This window comes from Globicephala melas, chromosome 13 (genome assembly GCF_963455315.2).
Source record: "Globicephala melas chromosome 13, mGloMel1.2, whole genome shotgun sequence".
Taxonomy (NCBI): Eukaryota; Metazoa; Chordata; class Mammalia; order Artiodactyla; family Delphinidae; genus Globicephala; species Globicephala melas.
This window is the reverse complement of record NC_083326.1, coordinates 20,817,679-20,830,393: the sequence shown is the minus strand read 5'-3', so window position 1 is coordinate 20,830,393 and position 12,715 is coordinate 20,817,679. Positions and strand designations below refer to the sequence as shown.

Here is a 12,715-nt window from a genome sequence, read left to right as displayed (position 1 = left end):
AAAAATAATGAGTTTAGGAACTCATTATAAAGTAGATGATTTTTATTTAGGTCTCCTCTTGTGCCCTTTATTCCTCAAAGGCAAAATCCCCCTCCCTTCAACCACAGTGATTTACTGCTTCCTAGTGCTCTTCCCTTGGCAAGAGGCATCTGGTTTTGTCAATTACATAGTAAATGAAGCTATTTTATAATTTATTAACTTTGAGAAATTTGCATAGTGTGGATTTTATGTCTAATTAGGGAGTGATTTAGTCAATCATTTGACATTTCAAGCCAATCACAAGCAGTGCAGACAGTTTTAAGAAAGGGTCCTGCGATTATCCTGTGCCTGAGGCAGACATCCGCTAAGTATGAAGAATGAAGGAGGGTGAAATGTACGAGAGCAGGATTTGAGGACCGAAGTTCTGCCCATTTATTGCCTCTTTCTAAATCTGCACCCTTTCTCCACTATAAATTTACCCTTCACTCTGATAAGAGGGCAGGACGATATAATGATCCTTTAGACATATGACAGGTTCTGGAGAACACTCATATGAAATGAACATGCAGAAACCCAGTAAAATGTTAAATAAACCTACCTCTCAAAAGTAAAATCCCACTGTTGGTGTCAGTGTCTGCTTTGCCTCACAAGGATGTTGAGGAGAATTAAAGACTCTTAGTGAAAATGGCTCTTAGAGACATCAGAGAATTTAATATGTGATTCGATTTTCCACCTAAATGACTGTAATTAGTATTATTTGGAAGTGGCATTTCACTTATATCTACATTATTAGCATGTAGCACAAGACAATTATGCATGTCATTAGAAAAATATCCATTAAATTTGCTCTGGGTTTTATTTGATTGCAGCAATAAACTCAATATATATGTTTAGCACACACATTTTATCAGCCATGTACCAAAATTGTTCAAAACAAGGCACTTTAGGAAGATTACTGTGCACAGTATATGATAGGATGTGTAAACTTCAGTAAAGGATTGTGTGTGTGCCTGTTTACAGATGCTGTGAATCGTTATTCTCTTCACACATAAATGTGTTCCAACAAGCTTCTTTCTGTCTTAGTGCCTTTGTACACGGCATTTCTTCTGCCTGGATCACCCCAGATAGTTTCCCACCAGCATTAGTGTTTTCTTCTTCTGTAAATAGTAAAATCCCCAGGATTTAGCTGGGCTGTACTTGCAGCAGATGACTTTGTATGGGGCAATGGAATGTAAGAAGTGATAGGTGCCTCCTTCACATCAAGCTCTTCAAGGCAATGTGCTTCCTTGCCCTTTTCTCATTCCCACTGCTTGGGATAAAGAGTGGTGGCAGGACCTGGAGCAACCACTTTGGACCCAGAGGTAGAAGTTTTGTGATTAGAAAGGTAGAGGGGCACTTCCAGTGCTGTCCCATTTATTTTCAGAGAGTTATACAGGAGAGAAACAAAGTCCTGTCTTGCTTGAGACAATGTATATTGGGGGCTCTGTGTTATAGCAAGTAGACTGGTACCAAACTTAGCTGTCCATGTCCTGGATATTTTCCCTGTGCCTTCAGATCATCTCCACTTTGCTCCATTCCCTGGGTGGTTGACCATGATGGACATTTTACTCAGTTGAGTTCAGCCAATGAGAAAGACTATCTGGAAACTGGGGGGAAAGTGGAGTGAGAATGGTATCTTCACTCTGTTGGTGTATTGCTTGCTGGGCTAAGGGTTGACAATGGCTCCATTACTCTCCTGGAGATGACAGCTCCCGTGAGGGGGCCCTCTCCCACTGCTGAAGCAAGAGCTAAAGCTCTCACTCCAGATGTTGGCAACTGTTTCTTCTCCTTACCCCTCAGGCTGGTCGTGGGTATATTTCATCACCCTGGTTGATTTCATTTGTAATTTGTTCCTCATTACACTCCCCTCACTCTGTTGAGTATGTAAATTTTCTCATAGAGTGTTGAATTGATACAGTCATTGGGCTTGCTCAGTTCTTATTCATAACTTAAACATCAAGGCAAGTAAAGTAATTTATTTTTTAATTAAAATAAAGATTATTATAAAGCACCATTTATCCAAAGTAGTTCTGCAGGTATTGAGAGACGTGCAAAAGTATGTAGAATACATAGGACATCAACCACGTGTTCATAGTTTTGGCAAGGGAACAATTGGAGGACAACATATGGATAATTATTTAATTATATGACAGAGACTGCAAGCGCCATAGAAATTGGTAGAAAGAAACTATGCTTGAGACATCTGTGTTAGATATTATGAAGCCTCTAATCTTGGTTTGAATTTTAAAGCATGGATAGGAGAATGGGCAAAAGGATGAGAGGATATTTCTGACAAAAAAATTCATATAATCAAACCCACAGAAATATGAAGAAGCACATGTTATGCATGAAGGGAACATAAAATATGCCTATCTCAAGCTTCTTCCACTATTATTGAGTCCCTGGTATGTGCTGGACACTGGTAACACAACAGTTAGATTCTTTTCTCATGGTGCTCAGTTATATTCTAGTTGGAGAAAATAGACTTTAAACATAAATATACAAATAAATGCATAATTATAAACTATAGTAATGATTGCTATCAAAGAAAACTCAAGGTATGATAAGGGAGTATAATTGAGATTGGGCAGAATGAATCAAAATGCCTCAAAGATATATAACCTGAAACCTGAGGGATGAATATGTCTTCCCTAAGGAAAGAAGAGGCAAGTGAACAGAAGAAAGAGAGCTGTTCCACAACATTAAAAGCCTGGGTCAGTTCCTGGTGCAAAGGGATAAGTTTAGTATATATTAAGAAGTAAAAATATCAGTGTTATTTCAGCCATGTGGCTTAGAGAAGATCTAAGATCCTGAGGACACAGTTCATTCAAGATTAATTGTTCAAGGACACTGAAAGAAAACATATATTCTTTCCCTAAAATAATAGAAATCTGTATAGGTTCTGTAGGTCAAATCGTATCAAATTGTATGTTTAGGGATATGAAAGTGGCAGATGAGGAAAACTTAAAATTAAAAGTGAGTTGGCTATGTTAAGTCATCTAGACACAAGATGATAGCCTGGAGAAGAATTTTAACAGTAGAATATATGTGAAAAAAATATCATTTTAGGAAAAAATTATTGTTGCCTCATATCACAATTTTACTCTAAAATTGTATCCTCTCCAGTGCTGAGTGAAAGGCACCACCATTCATGAAATGAATTGTGCAAGGAAAATACCAGGGAGTCATTCTTCAGCTCTCTTTTCAACTTATCCAACTAAAGACACACACACACAAACACACACTGACCACCTACTGAATTCACTGAATTTGTAGTCATCACTCAAGTCGCAGTTTAGATGTTACTGCCTTGAGATATGTTATATGATACCTCCCCATACTAAATATTAAATCCTCTTAATATCTTCCCTTGTTGCACTATTTTCATTTTAAAGTCCGCTTGTTGTGCTATATGACAGAATTGTGAAATTTTCATATATAGCAAGTATTATGTTTTAATTTTACAGATATTTGTATATATACATGTTTCAAATCTATTTCTCCGATTATAGTATACTAAGTTCCATGAGAGCATGAACTTTGCCTGGTAGATATTATAAACCCAATCATGGCTAGAGTCATGCATTAAACCCAGGATTATTCTCCAAGTCTCTTTCCACCTTAAGCTATTTAGAAATAATACAGAGATTTTTGAAACTGTGTGGTGTTGATTAAAAAATGTTAATGAATAGAAAAAATAGTACTGCAGAAATTAGAAAATGTATTTGATCTGAAGTGTGTTCACTTTGAGACAATGGCCAGTTAGCCAAGTGATGGTACGATTTGGATGCATGACTATAAGAGCAGACCAAGGGTGAAAGACCTGCACTAGAACTGAAGATAAGGGGTCCAAAGACTTTGGGTGAAATTTGAAGATAATGGCAGGGGTAGACTCTTCAGAAATTCAAGTAGAAAGAGAAGGGCAGACGGTTAATTGTCTAGTTGTGGGAAATATAATTCTGGGACTTGGGAATTAATAAAGAAACTAGAGGGATAGTGTGAAGCAATAGTTCAGACTTGGATTTCAGTTTGAATTTGCATGGCAAAAATCGCAGCTGTGTACCTTGCCAAATATTACAATCTGTTTTAAAATTTGAGTGGATAAGAATGTATATAAAATGCGTTGAACTGTGGATCAGATATGGCACCTAATAAGCACTCTATAAATGTCCACTGTTATTATTAGATGATGGAGGACCTGGACAGTGCAGTGTCAACACCAGCCCTTTTCTCTAATTAAGAATTACTCTTAATACTTGGTCTAAAATATGCAGTGGGTTATAGATGAGGAGATGGTATTACCAAAATAACTCATTTGGAAAGGTATACAAAGAATGTAAAAAATCTGTTGGACATTCATGTTTAAAGGCTAAAATGTATTTGGACACATCCTAAATAATGCTACAAACTATTTACTAAATTACTACCATTTGTGGAATTAAACTTTACTTTGCCCTGCCTTTCTCGGTCATTTTCTGTTTTCCTCTGGGTTCTGGAGAACTAGCTACCATTAACTCAGTTAAAATTCTGGGCTTATAGCACCTTTCACCATTATTCCATTACCTCTATGAAAAGAGCCCATGTCAGACTCAATATTGATCAGAATGACCCCTCTAGAGGAAGTTATTTATATTTATATATTTGAGAACAGATCAGTATTCAGTTAGGATAACATTTTAGCTCTTAAACTAATAAAGTGACCCTATTAAATATGATCTGCTTTTCCATGCATATTGAATTCAGAAGCTCATAGGAGGTAAATACTGCTAAGAAGCACCATTCCACACGGCAGAAAAATGGGAAATTGCTTGCTACAGTTTTATGGTTCCAAGATCCATTTAAGTCTCACAGTGTTCAGTTACATGGATGTCATTAATGCACATGGAGCATTATCAGTGCTTTCCAGACAGGAGTCTCATTATTGTCATTAGTCTGACTCTTCTGATTCTGAAAGTTTTGCAGATTAGAGGGAAGAAATGTACTCAAACTCAAGGAGCCATGACTGCTAAGGTTGAAATGATAAAAGTGGAAAAATAATATCATTCTACTTGCAGTTATTTTGATAGAAATCGTCTGTAAAATATATGTATAATATTTTTACAGGATTAAATTTAAAATATAATACCAATTATTTTATCGAAATATTTGGTAATTATATTTCTAATACATGGAAATAGTAATTTTAAACAAAATACATATTTATTTAAAAAGCAAGCAAAATGAAAATAAGGTAATATATAATTTAAATTATACCTTGTATTTAAAAAGTGAAATTGTATGTGTTAAAGAAAAAAATATTATACACAGTTATTACTATTATAACTGTAAACGTTCCATGTTATATTGAAAATTTTTGAAAGTACATACAAAGAGAGTAGCTAAACTAAAATGTGTTCTCATAACCCAGAATTTCCAAAAACAATATACATTACAGAAGAGACTGGATAACATTTTGCCCCATCCACTCTTATCCCAAAACTCCTCTAGATGCAATGACTCATCTGAATTAAGTATAAATCCTTTCTATGCTTTGCAATATTGATAACTATGCCATTATTTTATAGGAAAACTAATCATTTGCATTTATGTTGACAGTTACATGTATTTGCCTGTTCGGTTCAAATTTCAGGAAGGGATAGAAAGATACAACAGTAGTTCAAGTCATCAGTTACATGGGAAAAAATCATGATCAAGTTAGAAATGAACTGACTAATCACTGCAGCAGTCAGGAGATACAGCAAAGCAGTGTACCCATGTTCCTCAGCCCTAAGGAAGGTGTAAATCAAGATATGTGTATGTATATATATATATACATACACATGTCTTTGTCTTTCTAATGTGTTGGTTTAATGTGATAATATTAAATACATACCGATAGGAGCTTAACGTGGCAGATGGTCCTTTCCAAAGATGGTTGAAACAGTATCTCCCCCTACTGCCATGGTTAATAAGCCATGTGCAGGTGATCCGGTCAATAGCCCAGGTGAGCTTCCAGCAGACAGCCAGCGTCGATTGCCAGCATTGCAATGACCCATTCTGGAATATCTAGCTGAGCCAAACCTTCAGATCACTGCTGTCCGAGACGACATCTGATTACAGCTATATGAGACACCTGAAGTGTGCTCAGCTAGAACCTTCAAATACCTAGTACACAAAAGCATGAGTAAAATAAAATGAATTTTTAAGCTGCTAAATTGTGGGGTAATTTGTCATGCAGCGAATATATTCTAGACAATTTTAAAATCAAATAAGATGTTAAAAACTTAATTTAAAATAATGAAATTTTAGTCGATATTATTGAGATAATAAAGATATCCTTTGCTAGTTGAATTTACATGAAGTTATTATTTGTTATAATGACAACACCAGTTTTCCTAAAAATTCATCATCCAAATAGATAATCGGCTGTACTCTGAATTGGATTGCGTTCTTTAAAATATTATGCATAATCACCATCATTTTCCCACAATATGCAGCGAAAATATCATCTATGAAAGAGAAAAAACTTGTGAAGAAAATGTGAGTCTCACAGCCTAGAAAAGTGCTTATATTATAAATAAAAATTGGGGCAAATGATAGTGAATTGAAATATGTGAACGATGAGTGACTTGAGCATAAAGAACATGCTTGATTTTTTCATGCATGAGAAACTTTAGGATGAGAAGCAAGAAGTCTTTGGCAATAAAGCATTCAAAGATGGGCTAACAGTGCTTTCAGATGCAAGGTGAGGTTATATAAAACTTTATTTGGTGAATCACTCTGAAAATGAAAAGATCCATGAGGGAATACTGAAGAGTACCTGTTATATGGCTGTCAACTCAAAACCACCTTAACGAAAAAGCTGCTAAATGCTTTGAAAATCTATCTTATTTATATAATATTAAATAACATCTAACAAAATTCATAAATCACTTAATAAACAATAAGTATAAATTCTAAATATAATGATAGTAAAACACACAGCTCTTCTGATGCCAGAGGATGCTCTTGGAGAGCATTCTGTTGTTGGTCTATTGTGTAGAGAATTTGTGAGTAGTCATTTCACCTCCCAGTACCATGGTATTATTGACATCTTTGGACCAAGGCTCTTGCCACCCTCCCCTCATGAAAAGGTAAATGCAAATTAAAAATGCAAATTAAAACTAGCATTAATTTTAGATAACATTTCTCTTTCTGTTGGCAAGTGTTGAGGAAACAGGCAAACGGTACAACTGCAGGGAGGGAATTTTGTCAATATCTTACAAATTATAGTACATTTAGCTTTGGACCCAGTCAGTGCATTTCTGGAAATCAATTCCAAGGATATACCTTCATGAGAATAAAATTACATATGAGCAAGATTAATAATTGTAGCCCTATCTGTAATAGAAAAATAATGAAAACAACACAAATGTCTATTGATAGGAGACTATTTGAATAATATCTTTCTAAGAAAGAGGAAAAGCTTGTGAAAAAATTAAAGGAGTCTAACAGGCCTAGCTAAGGGCATACAGTTGAGATAAATGAGCAAATGATAGTGTGTTGAGATATAGCAATCCATGAAAGATCCGATCATGGAAGGCATGCTTAATTGTTTCTATGAATGAACATTTTCAGAGAAGAAAATAAAAAGCTCCAGTTCATAAAACATTCAAAGAGAGGCCAATACTACTTTAGATGGAGATTGCACTTATGTTATACTAACACTTGTTGGAAAATCTCTCTAAAAATCCCGAAGCTTTTAAAGTAATACTTACAGCTCCTTGAATCATAAAACTTGCATGATAAAGATATTAGTCAATAATGGTGTGATAAGTGAGCAATTACCATTTATTAAATACACAGAGAAGGAAAAACTGACAAATAAGGCTGTTCTGATTCTAGATGAAATCAAGCCAGAAAGGATGAAGCAAATATGGTAAAATGTTAACAATTATCAAATAGAGTTAACAGGGACATTCATTTTATCATTCTATTTTTCTGTGTGTTTAAAATAGCCATGATAAAAATTGGGGGGAAAAAGCATTGTAAAATACAGAGTTTTAAAAAATATCAAGCAGTGTCATGTTTTCAAGAGTTGCGTAATTGCAAGCACAATGAATTTGAGGCAATAGTCACTTTGACTTTCTTTTGTCATCGTTCTGTGGCTTCCTGTCTGGCTTCAGATGAAAATTCACAGCCATCCACTCTCTGAGCCTCTAGTGCCCAGGAGAGACCAAAGTTCACATCCCTCTGTGCTCAGACGAGGACACATGGCAAGACTTTACTTGCACTCCTTCCTGTACTAGCTCACTGTTGCTCACATTTACCTTCCTTTGAGCACCAACAGCTTCTTCCCTCTTCTCTTGTGACCAACTGCACTCTACTAATACTTCAGTCTGTTAGGAACCATTATTTTTAATTGCCTTATTTGTTTTTACAAATGATATTTGTACCCATTGTTTACCTTTAAAATAATATTTCATTATTAAAAGAACTCATTGAGTGACGCTTAGAAGGAAAATGTAATACCTACATGATACTGTGCAAAGTTGCTCTGATCTGAAAACATAGCTACTAAATTAGCTTAGCATTAAATTAGTGGGTAATCGTGATACACGCTTCGTATGAGGCAGAAATTCTCTTCACATTGTCAGAAAACTGCTAAAGTGTGTTTTAGAGATACTTCGTGAGATTAAGTTTTTACTATTCCCTTTTTATTTCTCTCATTTAAAAACAATGCCATGTGGCTTGTATTATCTCAAACGTGTAAACGATGGAGTAGAAAGACGTGAGAAGAATTTAGGAAATGTGGTGAAATGTGATTTTTTTTCCTGGTCATTATCAAAAACTGTAAATCAGCGATACAGTTCACATACATATAAGCATACAGCTTTATATGCTAATCGTTCAAGAAAATCTATATATATGCTGAATATTTCTATATTCAGTATACTTTCTGTATTCAAAACTTATTCTCTTCAGTGCCTATTTTACTGTTTTTGCACCTATTCCATTCCAGGATTTTATTAGGTAAATATTGTTTTTCATACATATAAAATGCATTTTTCTTTTATTTCACTGGAGTATCTATATTTTAGCATTAAGCTTTGTTATTTTTTCATAGTGTGCAGTAATAAACTGGGGTTGCATTCAAATGACATGGTTTATCATGTTAAATCTTTCACTCTTGATTCTGTATATTCTAGATAAAAAACAGAACTTAAGCTAAAGAAAAATGATTTTTATTAATAGTTTAGTATATCTTCAGTACTTTCACAAAGAAGGAACAACTGTTGCTTTGGTGAATTATAAAATGTTTTATATAATGGACACAATATATTCATTTGTATTCTTTTGTTTTTCATGTTCTCCCAGAATGAGCACTGTGTTTATCCAGAATGAGTACATGATGAAAGAAAACAAGACCAGACTGATGGAATTGTAAGTGTCTTTGCGAATCCCTCCTGTTGTTACCCAGCAACGGTGACTGTTAATCTTTGTCCTTTGCCCTCTTGCATGACCTCATTTCCTCTGGTTCCGCTGCGTTTTCCTTTAGTGCTCGCACTGCCAAGACTGGAGGCTATTACAACTCACTTGCTTTCAGTACTGAATAAATGGTCTACCAGTTTGAACTTTTATACCAATATTTCTGCTCTCAGTATGTATTTTTCTTTTTCGTTCTGGAGAGTTGGACAGTGCACTTACGTGTTTTGGAGATAAAATAATACTATCAAAATACTGTATTGAAATGTAAAATCGATAGCTAGTGGGAAGCAGCCACATAGCACAGGGAGATCAGCTTCGTGCTTTGTGACCACCTAGAGGGGTGGGATAGGGAGAGTGAGAGGGAGACACAAGAGGGAGGAGATATGGGGATATATGTATATGTATTGCTGATTCACTGTGTTAGAGAGCAGAAACTAACACACCATTTTAAAGCAATTATACTCCAATAAAGATGTTTAAAGAAAAAATACTGTGTATTGAAAGGCAGTATAATTTTTACTTCCTGAATATAATTATATTTTAACCAGAGCAGAAAGTTTCAGTATTTACTTAGAAAGTTATTACCCTTATGTATTTCTTCGTTTTTTTCTTGTTTGTTTGTTTAGAGAATTAAGTTCAATACCAGTCTCAGTTGGAATTTTACTTCCTTTTTCATAACTTAATTTCATCGAATATATTTATTTAAGGAGAGAAGGAAACGGCTAAGCTGAAAAATTAACTGATTTTCTTGTCCAAGCAAGGAATGAAAGACAGAAAATCACTGTTAAGTGTTAGAAAAGCAAAATAATTCCAATAATATCATTATTTTATTTCTGTCCCTTTAAACATTGATGGCAGATCATGGTTGATTTTCATTTTTCAAAAATGTCCAAATATCATTATCAAATTTTATATTATATTTTATTTTCAATATCATGGATAATATGTAACATTGCTGAGTGCTTATTATGTGCTAGATACTATTTTAAGCACCTTGTTTATATTAATTTATTTAATTTGCACAAGAATTTATGAGGGAAATAATATTGTAGCCACTATTTTATAGTTGAAGAAACAAAAGCCAAAAACAATATAAGTGGTGGGTATAGCAGGGATTTGAATACTACAAGGTGATTCTAGTTTCTATTTATGTGTTTCATCGTTAACCATATAGATGTTCTGTTACCATTACTGCTTCCCCTGGCCAAAAAGAATAAATAGATATTTTTTAAAGTTCCGACTATTCTTGAGGCCTACGTAGCTGACATTTTTCTCCATTTGAATTTTTGGAACAGTTTATTATTAATTTTATGTTTCATTCAGATGGTTCTCTGCTATTTTCTAAGAAAAAAATATAAAGCAAAATAAAGAGTTCAGATACTAACTGTACACTTTAAAAATGATGAAACTACAAATGTGAAGGAAGCAGATTTCAAAACCTATAAAGTGTAAAAATTTAGAAAATCATCGATTTAGGTGTTTTTTAGTAGATTAGTGCAACTTAGACTTTATATTTCCAACAACAGAGTAAGGAATCTGCTATGGTCTGAGTGTTTGCATCCTCCCCAAACTCATATGATGAAATCCTAATGCCCCACATGATGGTATTTAGGAAGTGAGGCCTTTGGGAGGTGCTTGGGTCATGACTCTGTAACCCTCATGAATAAAACTGATAGAATTGATTATACTTTCTACATCAAAATCGTTACAGATTGCCTGGTTTATACAAGTCACTATGCTATGCAACTTATATGCATTAGTTTTAATACTGAATTCAACATTTGAGGTTTATATTATTATTATTCCCATTTACAGAAAAGTAGTTAAGATAAAGGGAAGAAAAACTGGGCTAAGTTTTGGCATTGGTTGGAATGTAAGAATATTTAATCAAGCAGAATGAGAAAGAAAAATACTTAAATATCAAAAAATAATTCAAATATTTTGATATATGTAGTAAAACACTTGGAATACTTAGAAAGTAATGATATTAAAAATAATTTAAATAATCACACTTAAAACCAGTACTGCATAAAGATACTATACATCATTGTATGTAAAACTGCAAAATTATTTTCTTGAAAAATATCACAGTCAATTGTAATTGAGGAAGGACCTTGGCTGTAACTGCCATTGAGGCATAGTAAATTTTTAAAATTCTGAGTAAATTGTGATGTATTTATTCAGATATTCAGTTGAATTGTATATTATCATAAATATAAAAGTCCACACTATATTTGAGTAATTTCTAGATCAACAGATACCAAAAAGCAATGAAAACTGTTTCACAAAATCATAAAGGAATGGGTTCTCCAAAGAACTTCTATGCATATTTCAGGAAATTCTAGAATAATGGGTCTAATCTTGAGAATCCAAATAACACATTTTGAATGTTACCTCTTCCATCTTTTCTTCTTTCTATTAAGATGTCACAAGAAAGCCTTTGAAAATTAAGCAATTGTGAATTTGGGGGTTAGAAATCTGAGTTAAAATGGATTTTTGAGAGAGGGTGAAATACAAAGTCTTTAAAAAAGTAAAATCACAAATTTTGAGTCAGTAAAAGGAAACTTTCCCAAGACATATATGACATGTTATCTAAAGAGAGAAGGTAAGAGGACAGATTAAAAGGGGGGAAAAAAAACCCCAAAACACCCTAAAGGATATTTTTTAGGAGAATAACTGGGGAACAGAGAGGATGATTTAGTAAGTAATATCACAGCTTCCAACCCAGAATATAGGGACTGAGCATTACTAGGTGGAAGGAGGAGAACTACAAAGAAGATTCTGATGGGTTGAAGAAATTCCAGCAGGTGATGAGGAGAACACACTAATGTAGTATTAAACAGAAGTCAGAAATGCAAAACCATAAACGTGTACTTTGTTTTCAGAAATCGAAGGCCCTTTAAAAAATATAGAACTAAAATATTAAAACTGTGGAGACTGGTGAGAATAAGAATATCTGCAACCTACCAAGGGTGAGATACTTTATAGCAATAATAATCTTTAAAGCCTTAGAAGGAACCTGTGAAGTATGATCGTTGCTGCTTTACAAAAATATGTTAGAAATTTACTCCAAGGGTTAAGAATATGCACTGCTTATTCTGAGCCAAACACGAAGCACTCTGCATGGATCATTTCACTGAATCCTTAAGGTAGTTCCTTGACTTCCATACCCGGCTCTTTCCCACCCGACCAATGAGGCATCCTGGGCCGGAGAGCTTAACTCTACTCAAGCGTCCACACCAGTGCTTCC

The 12,715-nt window shown here is 34.3% G+C and overlaps 1 long non-coding RNA gene across 1 annotated transcript in view; it reads left to right on the top strand.

Annotated features, from left to right (window-relative positions):
• Window positions 1-12,715, top strand: part of LOC115859326 (uncharacterized) — a 643,056-nt gene that overhangs the window by 570,691 nt on the left and 59,650 nt on the right. The window contains exon 3 of the long non-coding RNA XR_009566433.1: window positions 9,355-9,420. This is a non-coding gene — a long non-coding RNA (uncharacterized lncRNA). The remainder of the gene's footprint in view (window positions 1-9,354; window positions 9,421-12,715) is intronic.